The following is a 22,969-nucleotide window of genomic DNA, read 5'->3' as shown; positions in this document are numbered from 1 at the left end:
CACAGGCTGAGGATTCAGACCAACATGACTGCCTTTCACTTCAGATGTCAATTACAAGACCAGATTGTGATCTGTGCTTCTGATTGATCAGTTACAGACAGAAGCTTTCCACAACCCCGTCCTTGTGTGTGATTAATTTTCTACCACTGCTCACAGAACTCAGGAAAACCATTTACTTCCTAGAGTACTGGTTTGTTAAAAAGGATAGTAAAGGACTGGAATCACCAACCAGATGAAGAGATACATGGGGCAATGTCCCAAACCCAGGCATTTCCCAAACAGCGAAGACTGGGCCCAGCACAGTGGCACATGGAAATGTTCTCATCCCCCAATCTGGAAGCTCTCTGAACCCTCTCAGGTTCTTATGGAGGCTTCACTAATAGCTCTGATTAAATCATTGGCCACTGGTCACTGATTCAACCTCCAGCCCTGATCCCCTCCCTGGAGGTCAGGGGGATGGGACTGAAAGTTCCAACTCTCTAATCTCATGGTTGGGTCTTCCAGCAACCAGTCCCCTACCTTAGGTGTGTCCAACTGTGCTACCTCAATAAAATAATGAAAGGCACCTTTACACCTCTCAACCTTTAGGAAATTCCAAGGGTTTTAGGAGCTTCGTACCAGAAATGGAGACAAAAAAACCCACAAATATATATGTCTTATTATAAATCATAGTATCATGCCCTGGCCAGGTGGCTCAGGTGGATGGAGCGTCATGCTGCACACCAAAAGGTTGCCGGTTCAATCCTCGGTCAGGGTGTGTACAGGAGGCAACTGATCAATGTTTCTTTCACATTGATGTTTCTCTCTCTCTCCCCCACCCTCTATCTCTTAAATCAATAAACATATCCTCAGGATTCAAAAAATAGTGAGTAAATCACAATATTATATAGCTGTTTTACCCAGGGACTCCGTAACAAGGACTGCTAAGGACAACAACATGTTTCCAGGACTAAATGAAGAGGGGAATCTACCTCCTGAAGCCTAAACCAATGTCCTCTGGCCTTAAGATTTGGGGGAGCAGATGCATTGCTGGGTCCAGGTGGAGGGGATGCCAGAACGCGATCTCAGGTAAGAGAAATCCGCAGTTCTCGCTTGGACTCAGATGAGGTTTCATCTCCTCAGATACAGTCAGTAGCAGAAGAAAAAAGCAGGCTCATGTTTTGGAGTCAGATAAGTGGTTCCAAAACCAGGCTGCACATCAGAATCCCCTGGGGAACTTTAAAAACAGAGAAACATCTAGGCAGTACCCCAGACATCATGATTCAAAATCTCCATGGGTGGAGTCCAGAAATCTGCATTTTTCGAAACTCTGATCAGGTGGTTCTGAAGTAACGTGCCTTAATTGGTGGCTCGGTCTTTGGGAATCCCTGGGTTTGATAACACTGGTCATATTAATCCTTACATAGAAAAGTGAGTAAAAGGGAGAAAGGGAAGGAGAGAACCCAAAGACAAATAGTGGTATTTCAACATGGCCTTATGTTGCTGGTAAAATGCCTGAACTGAGAAAGGAAGTTTGACATTTTATAACTTATACAGAATGCCAAGAATTTCTTGAACTAAGTAACATAAATAGGGCCTCCTTGTCCTTTTTGCTTGAGTGATATGTGTGACCTCCAGAGGGGTCACATACTAAACCTGAAAGCTTAGGGGAGGCCTGCATAGTGGTGTTATGGGGTGCAGAGCAGGGGTCTTCTGAGGATAGCAGAAGGTATCCCCCACAACTTTTGACTGGGGGAGGGTAGAAGTGGATGATACAGCATTAAAGATACTTTGCATAACAATGGCAAGTTAATAGCTGTGCCTTTCCTGAAGGGAGGAGGGTGATAGGAGTATGTCCCCCAGTCCCAGTCTGCTCAGTTACAGTGGGACTTACAAATTCAGAGACCTGAAGTAATCAAATAAGGTTGTCTGAACATAAAAATCCCTAAGTAAAAGAGGGTCATGGTGGTAGTCACAACTTAGGCAAGGAATTGTGGCAATGCTAACAAAGAAGCACCTGCTTTTGACCCAGCAATCCCACTTCTAGAAGTCTACCTCGAAGATATTCCTTCTACAGTACAAAAATATAAAAGCAAAGGTTATTCATTGTAGCACTGTTTATAATAGTAACTATTGGAAATAATAAGTGCCTGTGGTAGGCAGAATAGCCTCCCCATCCCTGCAAGAAATCCATATTCTGAACCTGAGGATACATCAACTCACATGGAAGAAAGGACTTTGCAGATGTGGTTAACTAAAGGATTTGGAGATGGGGAGATTGTCTGGAATTACCCAGATGGGCCAGATGTAATCAAAAGGGTCCCTTCAAGTGAAAGATGGAGGCAAGAGAGTCAGAGTTAGAGAGACATGAAGATGTTACACTGACACTGTTGGCTTAGACAAGGAGGAAGGGAACATGAGCCACGGAATTCAGGGGGCCTGTAAAAAAGGCTTCTCACTATCTGAGAAAGAACTTGCAAATAAAGAAAGGGGAAGGGCTGGAAGGAAATATCATACTGAGTTGGAATCAGAGGTATCAGTATGAACTCATGGTTTAGCACACAGGTTGGGTCAAAAGCAGGTTTACAGTTGTGAGTATGCAAGCCACAGACTTTATTCTTGTATTATTTATTAATTATATTACTTTTGATAAATAACTGCAAATGTACTTCTGACCCCACCCTGTATATATATGCTTATAGGCAGACATAGCAACAGGTAAGAGTGCATGCACAGCATGGTCGGTGTATACACATGTCCTTGCCGAGAGGATCTGGGACAGCGGACAGAGCTATGAGCAAAACTAGAGCCCAGATACTGATTTCTAAATGCCATTTTCTAGCAAAAGGAATCAGAACCCCTTGAATAAGTGGTTAATTCCAGGCCTGGGGCAGGGCAAATATACATGAATATCTTAAGAAAACAGAAATCGAGCAAGTATTCAATAAAAGATGGAGTGTGTCAAAAGGACATAGGAGCCAACTGGAAGGAGGTCCCAACAGCCAAAATAATTTAAGCCATAAAATAAATGATGGTGGTACTAGACTATAACCATAGAATAAAATGTCCTTGATACCATATTTATATAACTAATGTAATAAATAAATATATGGAGAAAATGCAGCTTTCCAATTGATACAGGGTGCAGCCAAGGGGGGGGGCAAAAGAAAAGGATTTGGAATAGTGTCCAGAATTCAAAGTGTATAGGAATATTAGAGAGACATATAAGATGTCCTCGCACCTCCCCCCAGGGGGAAGAACCGAATGGAGCCAGGCCATTAAGAGCTGTTTTGCATAGCAACAGTTTTGGAGCTAACCTCTAGAATGGTTATTTAACATATCTATAACCTTTAACTAGTTTCATAGATACGTTAAATAGGAGTGGCCAAGTTTGGAGCCAGGGAGAGAAGGTTGTGGAACTGAGGGACTCAGGATGGAAACTAGGAGCTGCACTCCTGAGTGAGAAGGAACTAGCGGGGACTGAGGCTGGGACTAGGAGGACTCAAGATGGGAACTAGGGTCTGCGCTCTGGAGTGAGGAGTGCCTGTGTGGGAGCTTGGAAAAGACTGGCTCCGAGACATGAAGGGCCCCCGCTTGGCCAGATGAAGAGAGAGCCACGCAGTTTCAGCAGAGTGAGGACCCCCTCTAGGTGAGGTGAAAGAGGGAGCCACGTGGTTTTGGCAGGGTGTGGACCCCCTCTTTCCCAGGTGAAAGGGAAGAACCACGCAGCTTTGCCAGAATGGAGATCCCTGCAGCCAGGTGAAGAAGACAGCCACATGCTTTTGGTGGAGTGCGGACTCCTGCAGCTTTGGTAGAAGAGGCCCACGCGGCTTTGGGGTGCCCCCTTTGGCCACGTGGCCTGGAAAGCAAGAGAGACTTTGACTGGAACTGGGTACAAAGGACTCTTGCCAGTGGACCATGAGAGGGTACCAGGGTACTTTGGATTAACTCGAGATCCTGCACAGTGACACAGCTGATGGCACCAGCGGCCTGAAAAAGGGACGTGTGCTCTTTTCCTGATTTACGGTACCCGGAGTTGGGACGGTGGGAGTTGGGACGGTGGGAGAAGGGAGCGCTGTGTGGGTGTAGGTGTATACCCTAAAGGACTTTGATATTTTAGTGGTGGCATTAGGCCTGAATAGCATTAAATAAACATTTTGTTTCCTTTTCACAAATCTCTGGCATTAAGAGATGTCTTTCCAATTGGCGGCGGACAGAAGGGCCCAGTAGATTTTAGTATATATTAATAATATTTTGTTTTTGGGAGGGGCCCCTGTTGTATAGCAGTTTTGGGCATCCCTAGGTGGGCCAAATATTGTATTGCCCCTCCCTCGGACCTCCTCTTGTTCGGTAACACAATGAACAAATATAAATGAAACAAAAAAGTAAAAAAATCACAATTAGGCAAACACCACAGTAATAATTGTTGCATGTAAGACCCTATCAATGGATGCCAAAATGAGTGGGCAAAAGATTGAGAAGTAAGATATTAATAGTCTCAAAATCTCTACCCAAAGATATTTACCAGTTAGAAAAAAAATAGGAACTTCACAGCACAAAAAACTGGTGGACACCACTTTAACCAAAAGAACAAGCTTCACATCACCAGAAATACCTCATATGACATAACATCAAGTGTCCTTTGACATGATACAATGACAAAGTCACAATAGCATTCTGTGGTTTAAGAACAATATGATAAAAAAAAAAAGCCCAACTCAAAACCACAGTCTCAATCTAATCATGAGAAGACATTAGAAAAACCCAAAATGAGAGAATTTCTAAATAACTGACCAGTACTTATCAAAAGTATTTATTGTGAAAGCCAAGGAAAGAATGAGGAACATCACAGATTAGAGGCGACTACTGAGACACAACAATAAGTGCAATATAATATCTTGGATTGGATCCTGGAACATAAAAGGGACAGTATGAGAACAACTCATGAAGTTCCAGAAAGCTCAGTAATTTAGTTAGTAATATTATACTGATGCTAAATTCCTGGTTTTGATCACTGTAAATTGTTAGCCTCAGCTGAACAAGGCTACACATAAACTTTCTGTACTAGTTTTTCAACTTTCCTGCAAACCTAAAATTATTTCAACTAAAACATTTCTTAAAATGTGGATTATTATTTTGCATTCAGTAAATTTATTCAAGAATAAAGACACTTGGAATTTCCCCCCTTATGTTAAATATTAAAGATGTTTATAGAGGCTACTCTTTCTCTCCCTACTGCCCTACATTCTTAATTGTCTTGGGGAAGAAAACAAAGTAGAAACAAGACACATGTAGAGGTCTAAAATTTTCAGAAGCCTACCTGAAATTCTTTTAGGAAAAATGTGGGGTACATATGATGAAGATTTCTAGAGAAAACAAATAATTGTTAAAGCTACACTATAATCTCTTAGTAGTGTTGTGCCCCAACTTGATATACACTAGACATTCAGTGAATGCTCTACTGAGTTAAAAAATAAGGTACCCTTCTTGCTCAGGCAATGATGAACTGAATATGAATTAATATTCACCCTGTTCAGATTTATGAAAATAGAGTTATAGTTGAGGGAGGAAAAGAAAAAGGAAATCGTCCTGCCAGTCTGTAATTGGATTTGTTGGTCTCACTGAAGTTTGTGGACAAACCTAACACCAGTGTGGGCCCCTTGGAGGACGGAGTGTGGAGAGGGTCCTGGGCCCACTGTCGGCAAGGAGGGCTGGGAGCAAAGGTTCGACTTGGGGGCTTGACCTTTTTTTATCATTTGTTTACCTTTGTAGAAATAAGTGCCTATGGCACCAACAACCTTTCTTTATTTTACTTACATTTCCTACCATGACTCAACCTATAATATACACAGAAAACTAAGTCTGAAGAGTTTTGTCATTAACTCCTCAAAGTGTTTCCAGACATGTTAATACTTGCCCCCACCCTTAAAGAGAGTTGCTGAACATTTTTAGCAGCCTCCTTAAAAACTTAGTGACTCATTATATTCTTGGCAAGTAGACCCAGTGCCTCATGATGCAGTGAAATTAATTGATTTCCATCTGTTTCAACTTTGGTAGAGAAAGATATCAGCAGGCTGGTACCATTTTGAACATTTCGGTAGTTCGTCAATAAGTTAACATAAAATTATTATATGATTGTGCAATGCCACCCCTTGGTATATACTCAAAAGAACTGACAAGCAAGTGTTCAAACAAAAATCAGTCTGAGAATTTCCATAGCAAGACTATTCTGAATAAGCAAAAGGTGAAAAGAACCTTAATTTCTACAAACCACTGAATGGGTAAATAAAGTGTGGTATATTCATACAATGCAATGTTATTTAGCCATCAATAGGAATAAAAACTGACACACGCTACAATGTAGATGGACCTTGGAAAGATTATGCCATGTGAAAGAAGTCAGACCCAAAAGACCTTCTGTTATATGAATCCATGAATGTGAAATGTCTGGAACAGGCAAATTCACCGAAACAGAAAGCAGATTAGTGACTGTCAGCTCCTGGGGGAAGAGGGAGGATGGGAGGTAAGTGCTTAATGGGCACAGAGTTTCCTCTTCAGCTGATGATAATGTTAATGGAATTTGATAGTGGGGATGGTTGCACAACAGTGTAAATACAATGAATGTCACTGAATCATACACTTTAAAGTGGCAAATTTCACATTATCTGGATTTTACCAAAATAAAAAACAACCGAACCTCAGGAGAATGATTACAGGTGTGAGACAAGGGGTGGTGACCAGCAGGCAGAGGGGACCGGGAAGCTGACTGGGAATGCAAGCACAAGAGCTAGGTCATTGTAGCCTTCCTTGTGGCCCCGACTGTGGGTGGACTTGTGTTGGTCATTCTGCCTCCTTCTCAAGGCACGCACGTCCTGGGTGAGTCCCCGACACTTCTGGTTCTTGAACCAACTCCGGGTTGCTTATCCCGCTACCTCCAGATACAGAGTTGCCTGCTTTCCTCTCCTCTTCACTGCCTACTCTAATTCTGGGGTTCCCTTTCACCACAAGACTGCCTAGAAAGCCAACACTGTACTTTCTTGCTTTACTTCTTCTATTTACCCTTTTTATTCAGGAGCTAGATATTGAGGAAAAGAGCCCAAGATCACAGTAGGCTAAAGGTATTAGTACACATGCTGTTCAGTTGGGATTTTTTAAAATCTCCCCTTTGAAGAACTGAAAAGACACGTTGTCTTCCACAGGCTCTGAGGTCAATTCCAGCCCAGCTTTAGCTGTTTGGGTTCGCTCACATGTCTGGGGGAACCCAGAGATAGCTTCAGGGGTATTGTGAGGCTATAATTCTTCAGTGTAGTGATGAGTTCATTGTTTTTCATTTTATTATGCTTCAGAAGTTGTAACTATAGTCTCTTACATGTATCAAATAATTCATGATACTTTTTTTTTCAAAAAGAAGAGTAGCTTAAACCCTATGAATAAGGCTAGAAGTTTAATTCTTTTACATGGGGTACATTCAAGGACACACCTGATCTTCCCTAATGGCTGTGGGTGAGTATGTTTCTCTCTGGGCTTTCCCAGGCAGGTTCAGAACTCAGGCAGCTAGCTTTTGGGTTGGAAAGCTGCCTCGACGATGTTGATCTGTATTCTCTTTGTCTCCTTCCTTGAAATCAGAGAATTCTTCTTAACCTGCACACATGTTGAGAGAATCAGTCCCCATGGATGCTGAGTCCCCATTCCTGTGCTTTCCTGCTGGATGGGCTGAGGAGCAGACCCTGGCTGCTCTTCCCAGGGCCGTTTCTCAGGGTTCTGTTTGCAGTGAGCCACCCTGAGGGATGAAGTAACCTCTCTTACCAAAGAGCAGCCTCGCTGACCACTCACCAACAAAGTGGTAGATTTCACATCTCACTGTTCCTCAGTTAAGTCACAAACCTGCTGCATCCACCTCAGCGTCCACCTAGGCCTACCTGCATGCCCTCCACAGGACTTCAGGACACACAGAAAACATCTCATGCTCATCAGAAGCCTGCTGGTGCTGCTTGCTGCAGAGAGCAACAAAGTCTTCTGCCTGCATCCCAGGAATAGTAATAGGCTAACTCATTATATTGCCAGTAGGGTGAAATCCCAGACCCTTCACAGTGCCTGCCTGTGATGGCGACCAAGCTGAGAGGCTGATAGGGGCATGACATCCTGACAGGGAAAGGGCAAGAGCCCTCACGGGAGAGTTACTGGCCATAAGAAGACTCCCTGTGACCAGGCAGAAAATGCTCTCACCTAGGTGCTGGTGAGGGTGCCAGGGGAGAGTAGGGTCTCTCACTCTCCTCTGTGTTAAATGAGGCTGAGCTACAAAAGGCAGGGTCAAAACAGGTCACCCAGATGGTGCTTTGGTTGTGGCACATTCTCCTGTGGGTGGAGAGAGAAGAATGTGACCAGGACACTGCAGAGTCAACTCCACACCTTGGCCCAAAGGTATGCAGAGTGACTGTGGCTGATGGGTCAGGGGGTCTCCAAAGCTGAAATAATGGCATCGGCATTGAGGTCATGGAACTTTGGGCAGACTAGAAACATTAGAAACTTTTTGTTGAGCCTGTTGGTGGGAGGCCTGTGAAACAGAGGGTAATAAATTCAAAGGGTAGCTGATTGGCACCAAGCTGTCTCTCTTCCAACTTCAGCTGCTTTAGCAAAGAAAACTGAGTGTTCTGGGGCACTTCAGGGAGGGGAGGGGAGGAACTCAAATGTTTATGTCTCTCTTGGATGTAGGTACCCAAGCCTACTTATTCCCATGCAGATGGAGTGTGAGCTAAGTCCCAGGTTGGCCCAGATTGCTGAGGATATAGGTTTGGATGAGAAAGGGCCTGGGCCGCTGACTATACCTTACAAGCTCCAGGGAGGCCTGCATAGCGGCCTCACCAACCCAGAGACTGGAAATAACCACATAGGAGGGACTGAATGCACAAATTCCTAACTAAAAGCGGGCCATGGTGGTATCACGTACTAGGCCAGTATCTTCCTTGACAAAGGTCAGTCTTTGCCTTAATTGAGCCTGTCTCTTGTCTTTTTGAGTCTAAGATAACATACCTTTGAGTATTCAGAGTAACCATCCTTTTCAGACCCCACAGGACATACCCATCAGAACCCCTCATTGTCACCTGGTTCACTGCACCCTCATCACTATGTGCTATAAATGTTAATTATTAACTACCCTATATCCACCAAGGTTGTCTCTGCATTTTGCTTTTTATCCAGTGCCCCAGTTTTCTTCACTTTGCTTTCTCCTTCTTTTTCCATTAACCACCAATGGATTTCACTTAACCCTACTTACATCTCCTTCTTTCATTCTAATGTGTAAAACACACTGCAAAACTGCCATTCCTGGGGTAGTTTCCTCAATTTGTTGAGATTTGGCTTCCAGATCATTGTCCTCATTTTGGCTCAAATGAACTCAAAAATTGTCTACTGATGTGGACAATTCTTAGGTAGGCACATATAAGAGTAGAAAATAGAAAATAAGAATAAGGAAATTAATGTGTAAGCATTGCTTTCATTAACTCTTCCCGTGGAGTAATAAGGCTACATGGCTTTAATTTCCAGCTAAACTCCACAAATGACGTTTATTAACTGAACATGTTATTTCCCAGGCACTGGAATGCAGAAGCACACAAGACATTGTCTCTGCCTTGATGTGCTCATGTCCAGTGTGGAGGGATGGCAAAGGAACAGAATTATTGTACAAGATGGGACATGGAAATGCAGAGCATGACCACTGTCTTCCTGCCACTCTGAGGACAATCCACTGAGTTAGTTGGGGCCAGTCTCTCAGCCTGAGACAAGATGTTGGTAATGAAAGTGGGGCAAACATAAATGCCACAAAATAAGTAGCTACTATGTCCATGTATGGAGTAGAGAACAGACTAATTAATTCTAAGTTGGGTGGCCTAACAAGGCTTCTCTGTTTTACAAAAGAGAAACGGAAGCTTGGAGAGGTTAAGTAAGTAGGTGGCCATTGGTTTGGCTTTAGAGCTTTTGGGAAGGGCAAGGAGAAGAGGATAAACTCCTGCTCCCATCACTCCCTCACCCCCTTCCACACCTCCCTGAAAATAAGGATGAGGTGAACTGCATATGGAACAGCACAGAGGCCGTGATCAGAGACCTTTGTCCAAATCTGTCACAGCTTTTACCAGCCCTGAGATCTTCAACTAATAACTTTCTCTTGATGCCTGTTTCATTATCTGTAAAACAGGGGTCATAAAAGCCTTGCCTCAGCATTGTCATCTAAATGATTCGAGGCATAGAAAGTGCTTCAAACAGGGCCTGTTGGCATGTAGTATGTGTTCAAGAAATATTAATTGCTATAACCTGGTTGGTGTGGCCAATACAAGATTACATTCCCAAAACATGATTAAAAGCTAGCTCAAAGAAGGGGATAAATGGCGATGGAAAGGGACTTGAGTTGGAGTGGCAAACACACAATGCAATATACAGATGATTTATTATAAAGTTGAAACCAATATAATTTTATTAACCAATGTCATGCAATAAATTCAATAAAAAGTAAAAAAAAAACAAACACCTAGCTCATTTTCTTCTCAGAATTAAAATGTAAAAAGCTTAGTTTTTTTCAGATTTAAAATGGACACTGTATTATTATAAAATTATTTTTAAATTAGAAAAAAAGAAAAATTACCCAAATAACTAACCCTAGAGATAACTGATATTAGTAATTATAGTGAACATAATTCTCTATAGATCTCGGGATACAATGCAACTTTAATTTAAAGTGACATTATATTGTCCTGACTAGTGGGTTGGGCATTATCCTGCAAACTGATAGGTTGCTGGCAAGGTTCCCAGAGTACACACTTAGATGGCAGGGCTCAGTCTCCAGCTGGGGGTGTGCGAGAGGCAACTAATTGATGTTCACACATCAATTTTCCTTTCCCTCTCTTTCTCTCTCCCTTCCCCCTTCTCTAAACATAAATAAATAAATCTTAAAGAAATAAGAAATAAAGTGTTATTATATTAGAATGCTGCTCAGCAAACTGCTTTTATCACTCATTAAAGATATTGTGGGCATCTTTCCATGTAAATAATTATAGATCCCGTGATTATTTATAAATACTAATTAGTATTTCATTGTATGGTTATTCCATAATTTATTGAAGCCATCCCCTAGTGATGGCCATTTAGATTATTTCCAATATTTTTGATATTATAAGACAATAGCACCATAAATGACCCTGTATAATTAGTTCTGAACCCTGGTCTAATTATTTCCTTGGAAAAAGTTGCTGTAAGTGGACTCTCTGGATCAAAGGGTGTGCACCTGAAAACCCATGTCCCTGTAGAGTAAGTCATATTGTGGGGAAATAGACTGGTTAGTCAGCTGGCTCGACAGGCCCCACGTAAATGTGGCTTTTGCAGCAACTCAAAAACCTAATTGTGGCAGGGCAACTAAGCAGATGATCAGTTTGTGGAGGGCAAATAGTTGGAGGCTGTCCCTGCCAACACATTTGAATATGTTCCTATGCTGGCAGGTAATTTTTCGGGCCTGAGAAGGGGCTCCGTGGGAGAATTGGCTGACCTCTTCGTTAGATCCCCAGAGTCCTCCAACTTCTCTGAATATCTGGCTTTTCTAGGAAATCAGGTTAAGGAAGTTCAACTGGCTGAAAATGTTACCTAACTTTTGAGGAACCTGATAAAGATACCAGGGAATTTTGCTCTAATGAGGCTTGGGGAAGATGTTTTCTGGCCCCAAAGTTTCCTCATTCCTTGGCCTGTGATCCTGAGCATTTTCCTTAGCAAATAAAGCTGGAATGTGAAGCAACCAGTAAGAGTGGTGGCCATGACGCCAGCACCTTCTATTGGCTGGAAAGTGATGAAAGATGAATAGAGAATGCAGAGGAAATGGCTACCGGCTTGGCCAGGTTGCTGGCTCCTGTCACAGGCGGAGGAAGGTGAGGAAGCACCTGGCCCCACACCCTGAACTTGAGGTCAGCTATGCTACACATTTCACTCCAGCCTCCCTTCCTGATTCTGTTCTAGGGTGGAACATTCTATGACACAGCTCAGTGTGGGAGAAGAGTGACCAGGAGGAGTTAGGGGAATGTGCAGTCTATTCTTACTTGTAGCAATTATCTTTTAAAATTATTGTTGACACTATTACAAATGCCCCCCCACATCCCCCTTATTAAAAAGGTAGGTTATACTCATTGGGCCTATTTTATAAATAGGAAAACTGGGGCAAAGAGAGGGTAGACAATTTGCTAGAGATTTACATGCTGAATAATAACAGAACTGACATTTAACCCCCAACACCTGGGTTTCCTTTGTTTACTATTGCTTCTCTTCATGTCTATAATAATGGGATCTTCAACTAGACATTCTGGAAATAATCATGAAAAAATAATAAATGTACGTATCAGGGGTAGCCTTAGAGAAGCTAATGGAAGTTTTAAAGCCTGTTGTAAAAAGTGAAACCTCTTTAGATGATCAAAAACTGATCAACAAGAAGACGGAAAGAATCTTCTCCAGATCTGGGAATGGGAAAGAAAACAACTTCTTCAGTGGAAGAACCCTGGGGATTCTCACTAGGGGATTTATGACATTATCTGACAGTGACAGGCTTTGCATTAAAAGTAGAAGATATGTGAGCATCTTTGCTTTTACTCTTTGTCAGCTCTAGTTCTTTTACTTTTCCCTCCCCATTTCTTCTCTCCCTTCCTCGTAGGCTGCAACTGCTTTGTAACCAATAGACATGCACACTATTGATCTCTCTTGTATGCAGATGTTTTCTGTGTGTGTATATATCTATATCTATGTCTGTGTCTATATCTATATCTACATGTATATATATTTTATACATATACATTTGTTTCCGCAAATGGTTAATTTTCTAGAAATATTAATAATCAGATTTAATAAACATTTTACTCCATGTAGTATATGTCCAAGTTTGTGAAATTACAACTTGACTCCTGAAGAAAACAGCTGGGTCAAATGAGGTACTAAAGATTGCCAGAGGCCCAGTCAGAAGGCCCAGTCTTGGTATGATACTAGAGTGAAGAGACGGGGGTGCCTGAGAAAGTGACCAGGGTGGATAAGCCATCATGCAGTGGATGAAAAGAAAAGAAACTGGGAGGGTTGGGAGGACTGGCCTGAAGAAGGGAGCAGCACATTTCAGCTATGGGTGTAACAGCCAGGATGTTTACTCCTTGTCCGCACCTGTAGCTGGGAGGCAATACCCCTTCTTTCTCAGCAGGAGATTTTAAGGATAATCATTATGTTTTAACTTGGCACCAGCCCACTTGCAAAAGACATTTGTTATGTTTTTCTTTTCAGTAGATGCATGTGTGCATGTATTTGTGTATGTGTGAAATTATTCATTTCCAGTAACTTCTTGAAGGTCAAACCAGAATATTTTCATAACCATCCTGATTTGAGTAAGTAGACTCCTCTCTTACTTCTCCCTCTCCACCCTCACCTATTGGCCTCCAGTTGCAATTCTTTTCATAGCAAACAGGCTCGAGGCTTCCCTGAGTGTTCACAGAATTTCCCAGTGTCTTCCTTTCACTCAATCCTTAAGAAATACCAAAAAGAAACTTCTTTCAGAGCTTCATGACCTACATTCATAAACTGTTCTTAGTAGCAATTTGGGTTCTGTGGACCCACTTTCTCTAAAAATCCAAACTGTCTTCACAACTTAATCCTCTTAATTAAACTACCCAGAATCACCAACCCCCTAGAAAAACAACAAGAAATAATATTTCTTCTCTCTAGATAATATAATAAAATTATTTTTGGAATGAGGAGGGATATATATCCTTGGATTCAATGATTATCCAGGATATTGAGAAAGGATTTAAGGCTGTCAACAGTATTTTAGATGAAGCAGAGAATTGAATAGGCAGTTTGGAAGATACCGTAGCAGATAACACCCAATCAAAATAGCAAAAAGAAAACAATTAAAAAAAAATAAGTACAGCTACAGGGCCCCTGGGATAACATCAAACATGACAACATTCAAATCATAGGAATACAAGAAGGAAAAAGAAGAGAACAAGAAATTGAAAACCTACTACTCAGTGGTAAAAAAAGAAAATCTTAGCAACATGGATGGACCTAGAAGGTATTACACTAAGTGAAATAAGCCAGTCAGAAAAAAATCAAATACCACACAATTTCACTTATATGTGGAATCTAATGAGTAAAGTAAATAAATAAGCAAACAAAATCAAAACATTCATAGATACAGAGAACAGACTGACAGTTGTCGGGGGTGGGGGGGCGGAGTTGGGTGGGTAAAATAGGCAAAGTGATTAAGAAAAATAAGACATTCACAGACACAAACAACAGTATGCAGATTACCAGAGGAAAGAGGGGCTGGAAGCAGAAGAGGATGAAGGAGGGATAAATGGTGATGGAAGAAGACTTGATTTGGGGTGGGAACACACAATAAAATATAGAGATGATGTATTATAGAATTGTACACTTGAAACCTATATAATTTTATTTACCAATGAAATCTCAATACATTTAGTAAATATATTAAATATTAAAAATAAGTGAATGCTACTTAAAAAAAATAATGATGTAGCCCTGACTGGTGTAGCTCAGTGGATTGAGCACCGGCCTGTGAACCAAAGGATCGAGGTTCAATTCCCAGTCAGGGCACATGCCTGGATTGCGGGCCAGTTCCCCACAGGGGACGCATGAGAGGCAACTATACATTGATATTTCTCTCCCTCTCTCCTTCCCTTCCCCTCTAAAGATAAACAAATAAAATGTTTAAAAAAAATAATGATGTAAAACTTCCCTAACCTGGCAAGAAAAATAGACATACAAGCCCATGAAGCACAGAGTTCCAAATAAGATGAACCAAAAAAAGCCCACACTAAGACACATTATTATTAAAGTGCCAAAGGTTAAAGACAAAGAGCTTAAAAGCAGCAAGAGAAAAGTAGTTAGTTACATACAAGATAGCTTCTGTTGGACTGTCAGCAGATTTCTCAGAAACTTTGCAGGCCAGAAGGGATTGGCACAAAATATTCAAAGTGACAAAAAGCAAGGACCTATAACCAAGATTCCTCTACCCAGCAGAGCTGTCATTTATAATCAAAGGACAGATAAAGGGCTTTCCAGACAAGAAAAAGCTGAAGAAGTTCATCACCACAAATCAGTAGTATAAGAAATGTTAAAGGGTCTTCTTTAAGAAGAATAAAAAAAGATAAATATATGAATAATAAAATAACAATAACTGTATATCTATCAATAATTATTTTAAATGTAAAAAGATCAAATGCCCTAATAAAAAGACAAGGTGGATAAATAGATAACAAGACCCTTACATATGTTATCTACAACAGACTCAAGATCAAGACACACACAGACTAAAAGTAAAGGTATGAAAAAAGGTATTTCATAAAAATGGAACCAACAAACAAACAACTTCTGGGGTAACAATACTTATACCAGACATAATAGACTTTAAAACAAAGGCTATAACAAGAGACAAAGACTCAGCAATTCTACTTCTGTGTATCTATCCAAAGAAATCTATAATGCTAATTCAAAAAGACATATGTATGCATATGTTCACTACAACATTATTTATGATAGCCAAGGTAGGCAAGTAACTTAAGTGTTCATCAGTAGATGGATAAAGAAGTGTGCAGATAGACATGAGAGTATGATTCAGCTCTAAAAAAAATAAGGAAATGTTGCCATCTGCAACAACATGGATGGACCTAGAAGATGTTGTGCTCAGTGAAATAAGTCAGACAGAGAAAGACAACATATGATTTCACTTATACATAGAATCTAAAAATCAAAATAAACCAACCAATAAGCAAAATAAAAACAAACTTAGAGAGAAGATTTTGATGATTGCCAAACAGGCGGGGGGTTGGTAGGGTTGGTGAAAAGGGGTGAAATGATTAAGAAGTAAAAACTGATACAATCATGGGGATGTTTAGTATAGGAAATATTGTCAATAATATTATAATAGCTATGTATGGTATCAGATAAATACTAGATTTATCAGGATGATCACCTTCTAATCACTATGTTGTATACCTGAAACTAATAGAATATTGTATGTCAATTGTAATTGAAAAACAAAACATTATTAATCAATCAATCAATAAAAATTTTTTAAAAGAAAGTATAAGATTGGAAAAAAATTCCATGAATATAGCATCCAAAAAGGAACGGGCAATACTAATATCAGACAAAATCAACTCTAAAACCAAAAAACTTACAAGAAACAAAGAAGGACATCATATTTTAATGAAAGATTCAATGCAGCAAGAAGATATAATAATTATTAATGTTTACATATCTAATGACAGACTATCAAAATATCTGAAGCAAAAACTGACAGAATTAAAGACGGAAATAGACAGTTCTATAAGAATAGCTGGACACTTTAATATTCCATTTGAAATAATGGACAGAACAACCATACAGAAGGTGAGTAAGGAATAGAGGACTTGAACAACACAGCAAATCAACTAGATATAGCAGACATACACAGAATATTATACCCAACAACAACAGAATATATTCATCTTATATGTACATAGGACATTTTCTAGAAGAGGTATATTACATTGTAAGTATATTTATATGATCAGTACACAAAGTATCTTCTCTGACTACCATGAATGATGTTAGAAATCAAAAACAAAAATAAAACTTGAAATAAGCAAATTTGTGGAAATTAAGTAATAAATTCTTAAATAACTAATGGATCAAAAAAGAAATCACAGGGAAATTAGAAAATACTTAGAGATGAATGAAAAAAAAAAAACCCAAAACTTGTGGGATGCAGTAAAAACAGTGGCAAGGGAGAAATTTATAGCTATAAACACATATTAAAAAAACAATAAATGTTTCAAATCAATATTCCAACTACACAACTCAAGGAACTAGAGAAAGAACAGACAAAATCCAAAGCTAGCAGAAAGAAGGAGATAATAGAGATTAGAACAGAGATAAACAAAACACAGAATAGAAAATAATAGAGGAAATAAATAAAACCAAAATTTTGTTTTTTGAAAGGGTCAACAAAATTGACAACCCTTGGATAGATGGACTAAAAAAAACAGAAAGAGAGAAAGAGGATTCAAATTACTAAAATCAGAAATCAAAGTGGAGACATTACTACCAATACAACAGAAAAAAAAAAGATTATAAGACAGTACTATCAACAATTGGATGCCAATAAATTAGATAAGCTAGAGGAAATGGACAAATTTCTAGAAACATAAAACCTTCCAAGATTACATAAAAATAAATAGGAAAATCTAACTAGGGGGTGGGTAACAGGGAAAAGAAGGGGAAGGGTCATGAAGGAACATGTATAAAGGACCCATGGACAAAGCCACAGTGGGAAGGATTGAGGGTGAAAGGTGGAGGTGGGTAGGGCAGGAGCAAGTGCTGATGGGAAAATGGAGACAACTGTACTTGAACTACAATAAATAAATAAACAAACAAATAAATAAATAAGAAAGTCTGAATTGACCTATAATTAGCAAGAGGATTGAATCAATAATCAAAAATCTCCTAACAAATAAAAATCCTGGACCTCATGGTCTCACTGATAAATTCTACCAAACATTTAAAGAGAACTAATACCAATCCTTCTCAGGGTTTTGGAAAATATTGATGAGAAGGGAACACACTGTAACTCATTCTAGGAGGCTATTATTAATTACCCAGATATCAAAGTCAGACAAAGACCCTACAGGAAATGAAAATAACAGATCAATACCTCTTAGGAACTTTGATGCAAAAATCCTCAACAGAATTCCAGCAAATTGAATTCAACAACATATTGAAAGGATTCTGCATCATAACTAAGTGGAATTTATTCCTGGAATGCAGGAATAGTTCAACATATGAAAATCAATCAATATAATACACCATGGATTGAAGGGGGAAAAAAGCTACATGATTGTTTCAATCACACAGAAAAAGCATTTGACAGTATTCAACACCCTTTCACAACAAAAAAAAATTCAACAAACTAGGAATAGAAGGAAAATTTCTAAACATAATACAAGCAATGTGTGAAAAACCCACAGTAAGTGTCACAAACAATGGTGAAAGACTGAAAGCTCTAGCCAGAGAAATTAAGCAAGAAAAAAAAGTAAAAAGTACCAAAATTGGAAAGGAAGAAGTAAAATCATTTCTTTTCACAGATGATATAATCTCATATGTAGAAAACCCTAAAGATTCCACACACACATACAAAGCATGTTAAAACTAATAAAATGTGCTCATTCTGGCAATACACACACTGAAAACTAAGATGAACTCAGCACAGTAGCAGAATACAAAGTCAACACACAAAAAATTAGTTACATTTGTATACAGTAACAAGGTGCAATCTTAAAAGAAATTTTTTTAAATCTCATTTACAATAGATTCAAAAGAATAAAATATCTAGAAATGAACCAAGAAGGTGAAAGATCTGTACAATGAAAACTACAAAACATTGCTGAAAAATGAAATAAGACATAAATAAATGAGAACACATCCCATGTTCATTAATAAGAAGACAATATTTTGTTAAGATGTTAGTACTATGATTTCACTTACATGTGGAATCTAATTAACAAAATTAGAAACAGACCCATAGATACAGAGAAAAGACTGACAGCTGTCAGAGGGGAGGGGGTAGGAGGAAAGGTGAAAAAGGTGAAGAGATTAGCAAGACAAAATAAAACAAACTGCATAGACAGACAACAATATGGTGATTACTAGAGCAAAAAGAGGATGGGGGAGGTATGAGAGGGTAAAGAGAGGATAAATGGTGATAGAAGGAAGCTTGACTTGGGATAGTGAACACACAATACAAGATACAAATGGTGTATTATAGATCTGTACCCCTGAAACCTATATAATTTTGTTAAACAAAGTCAACCCAATAAATTTTAAAAAATAAAAAAGAGATGGCAATACAGAAAATAATTTTCTCATAAAAATGTTGATATTACTCAAAGTAATCTTACAGATTCAATTCAATCTCTATCAAAATCTCAGTAATGTTTTTTGGAAAAAAATCACCCTAATATCCATATGGAATATCAAGGGACCCCAAATAGACAAAGAAACCTTGAAAAAGGAGAACAAAGCTGAAGGTCTCACACTTCCTGATTTCAAAACTTACTGCAATATAAATTTTAGGGGAAAAAAACATGGAAGAGGCTTTCATGACCTTGGAGTAGGCAAAGTTTGCTTAAATGGGACATGAACAAAATACCAATCAAACAGAAAAATTGACAAATAGGATTTTAAAATTAAGAACTTTTGTTCATCAAAAGATCCCATTATGAGACGAAATAGACAACCCACAGAGTAGATACTTGCAATTCATATATTTGACAAAGGACTTATATCTAGAATCTGTTAAGAATTCCTACAAAATCAGTAAGATAGACAATACAATAGAAAAATGGACAAAACACTTGAAAAGACACTCATAGAAGTTTATTGCCAAATGGCTGATAAACATATGAAAAAGGAACTCAACTCCGTCAGCCATTAGGGTAATGAAAATTAAAACCATAATGTGATTCCTTTACATACAGATCCACCTGAATGCATAAAATAAAAGAAACAAAATTCCAAATGTTGGTGAGAAGGTGGAGCAACCAGAAGTCCTATATGGTGATGGTAGAAATGCAAACTGGTACGCTTTCCAGCAATTCCATGCTATGCCCCAGAAATTCCACTCTTTGGTGTAGACCAATGATAAAGCAACTGAAGTACCTGGTATACACTGGCCAGAAATGAGTTCAAAGATTCATCAAAAACATACTAGAATATCTATAGCAGCACTAGTCAAATTAGCTCCCATTGCCTGGAAAAAAACAAAAATATAGGGGCAGACAAACATCAGACTTCCTCTGGAGCTGCCCAACCTAAGCAGCCATCAGTACATACTACATTGCTCCCATTGTATTAATCTCTGAAACCTCTTAGTTGACAGTGTGGAGTTTAAGAGCATGGGTTCTGATGCCAAACTGTGTTTGCATCCTGGGGCCACAGTTTTACTAGACACTTAATTTTTGTCAAGTTACCTAAAATTTCTGTTCCTCTATTTATTCATCTGTCAAGAGGAGATGGTAATGACAGCACTTTCCTGATAGGGTTTTTAGGAAGACTAAATGAATTAAAGCATTCAGAATATTGCCCAGTATGCAGTAAAACTAAAAAAAGTTAATACCATTTATTAAATCTCTTCCATATGTTCTAGTGCTGTAACATGGAATCAGAACAGATGGAACTACAAAAATACTATATTTGTTTTAGATTCGGTGAGGCACCAAAATACATGAACTAACTCTCAAAAGTTTGATAAATTCTAACTCCAGTGGTAGAGAGTGTAAACACTGAGTTCAAACTGCTTTAATTATTTTCTGGTGATTCAGTGGTTTGTGTCTATATTTCTGACAAAACGTATTGTTTGTATATTATGTTTTGTTTTGTTTTGGGAGACAGAGGAGTTATGCCCATAATTAATGGTATTATGTGATGATACCAATCTTTGTGTTTTTAAGGGTAGTGTGAATGTCTCTGTATTCTCCATAATACCTAGAATATATGGTAGTTGCTCAACAAATGTAATGAAAAGGGCAGGTACTCATTTACGGTGTGCTCTAGAAACCAAGTTGGGTCATTGTTTTGTTATGCTTTTGTTTTCAAATTGACTAAAGAATAGACAGAAGAGGGAAGATGGTGGAGGAGTGAATGAAAGTCACACTGACCTCTTTCCAAGGCCAGTCGGGAATTACAACTCAATTGTGGAGAAACCACCCAGAACAAACAAGTGAACAATAGCAAGAGAGAAGCCTTATAAACATGAACAGACAGAAGAACAAGCTTTGGCACAACCTCTGTGGTAAGGAGTGTAGTAAAGACTCGAGAAGACTGACTGAGCACCCACAGGTGGCAGTGCCGGAGGGATAATTAAGCGGCTGGTTGGATCCTCCTGAGAAGAATGGGGTCTGAACCCTAAGCTAGGATTCCAAGCTTAGAACACCAGCGCACAAAAAGTACACAGCAGCGAAAAGTGGCAGGGCTACAGAGACGCAAGAGCCATTTAAAAGGCCAGCACACAAATTTTCATTTGCAGCCACTTACCCTGGGCTCTGGCAAAGATGAGAGCAAAGTGGTCTGGTGACACCTGAGGAGAGACCGGGGATGGAAGTTTGGGGGAGAGAACTGAGAGAGTAGACACTGGGATCCGGTACTGAGCCAACCCCCATACACAGCAACCATCACACTGAGGCAGACCACTCCCCTCCAAGCAGCAGCAGCCTGAGGGGAAATGATAGCCCCTATCCCAATAGGGATTCAGTCCTGCCCTACCTTGCTTAAACTTGACTGCTGAGTGCAGAGCAACCAGATTAACAATTGAAGGAGACAGAGGCAGCCAATCCCTGGAAGCATCAAACAGGCTGCCTAAGGTCAGATGAGTTCAACATCTGACCTTGCCAGAGGCAGATCCAGAAAGAAAAAAAAAAAAAAAACAGTGGTAAATACAAAAGGCTACTGAAATGAAAGCCACTGTCATCTTCTTCATGACTTGCAATATTTTCTCTCCTGCATAGCTGTTTTAAGTTCATTTCTTGTCCAGCAATTTGTACGTATTAAGTCACTGGATTTTATACTATAGTGTATTTCAATTCACATATTTTGCCTTTCCCTCTTCTTAGCTCATTTTACCTTCCTCTTTCTTTACATTATTTCAAATTTTGTTTCATTTCAAATTTTGTTTTCTCTCTAGCTATAACTTGTTTTTATTCCGTACTCTTACTATTTCTCCCCCATCCAGACATTCAAAACCAATTTTCTTGTTGAGGGTCATCTCACAGCCTTTTCCCTGATCTTAAAATATCCACATTCTCCTCCACCTTTAACAATCTTTGGTTTACAGGCCAGCACTCAGTCCATGGAGCCACACCAGCCAGGGCCACCTTTAACAATCTTTGCTAGTTGGTTGTGGGTAGGGTAGTTGTTGTTGCATTGTTTTTCAATTTTATCTCTAGAGCTTCACTAATTCTGTATTTCAGGTATCAAATTTTACTAGTCCCTCTCCTACTCTTTATCTCATCTCAAATATTAATTTTGCAATCTTAGCCTGTTTTGTTTTCTTTTTCTTTTTTATCTTTCTTCTATTTCTCTTTCATCCTGCCCTTTTATTTTTCTCTACTCTCCTTTTTTTCCTACCCTTTTATTTTTCTCTACTCTCCAAATTTTAATTTTTCCCTCTCTTAGCCTGTTTTTTGTTCCTCATTCTTAATATTCCCTCTCCCTCATTTCAAAATCACTCCCCATTCCTCTAAACATCTCTTAGACTTTAGTTTCTTTTCTCCCTCTTATTCCCATATCACCTATATTAATTATAGCTCATTTGTTGTTGATAGTACTGTGGCAGATCTTTCTCTCCAATTTGGCTCCTATATTTTTATTAATTACTTACTATTTTTCCTTCCTTTTTCTTTCTCTCTCTCTCACTTTATTTTATATTATTTTAATTTCTGTTTAAACCTAATATTATATACTTCTCATTCTCCATCCCACATTCTTCATTCCCTTTTTTATTCATGAGGTAAATTTTACTTTCTCTCTTTCCATTGCTCCAAGTCACATGTTTTATTAGTGCTCCTCCCTCTACCCTCCCAAAATCATGTTTATTTCAGTAGGTCATCTCATATCTACTCTCTTTCTTATGATAGTCTAATATTGTTACATCCTTATTAATACTGGTTCATTTGCTGTTGCCAGTGGGATTGTGGGAGGGAGTTATATTTATGGGTGCAGGTTTGATCCCTGGGCTTTGTGGTTTTCTTCTGGCAGCACCTGCACAACAACACACAAGATGTGGTGTGCAGAGTGACTCTAAGTCAACCAGCTGGAGGGAAGAACCACCAAAGAAAGACCCAACAACAATCAAAACCCAACTACACCCACAGAACCAGCATAAAAGTCATAAAGGGCATCCCAAGAGCATCAAGTTCAGGTGACTAAG

General features: G+C 39.3%; 1 protein-coding gene and 1 long non-coding RNA gene across 3 annotated transcripts in view; one reads left to right on the top strand and one right to left on the bottom strand.

Annotated features, from left to right (window-relative positions):
- Positions 1–4,117, top strand: part of LOC128626014 (uncharacterized) — a 33,870-nt gene extending 29,753 nt beyond the window's left edge. The window contains exons 3-4 of one of the 2 annotated variants that reach the window (XR_008389905.1): positions 891–1,068; positions 3,687–4,117. This is a non-coding gene — a long non-coding RNA (uncharacterized LOC128626014). Of the gene's footprint in view, positions 1–890; positions 2,582–3,686 lie in introns of those variants that run through there. The other variant, XR_008389904.1, reaches the window with a different exon arrangement.
- PDCD1LG2 (programmed cell death 1 ligand 2) overlaps positions 1–22,969 on the bottom strand; it is a 107,868-nt gene that overhangs the window by 73,421 nt on the left and 11,478 nt on the right. The window lies entirely within an intron of this gene.

The sequence above is a fragment of the Artibeus jamaicensis genome, unplaced genomic scaffold, assembly GCF_021234435.1.
Source record: "Artibeus jamaicensis isolate MK-2021 breed Jamaican fruit bat unplaced genomic scaffold, CSHL_Jam_final scaffold_1964, whole genome shotgun sequence".
NCBI classification, from domain to species: Eukaryota; Metazoa; Chordata; class Mammalia; order Chiroptera; family Phyllostomidae; genus Artibeus; species Artibeus jamaicensis.
This window is presented reverse-complemented; position numbering and strand designations above follow the sequence as displayed.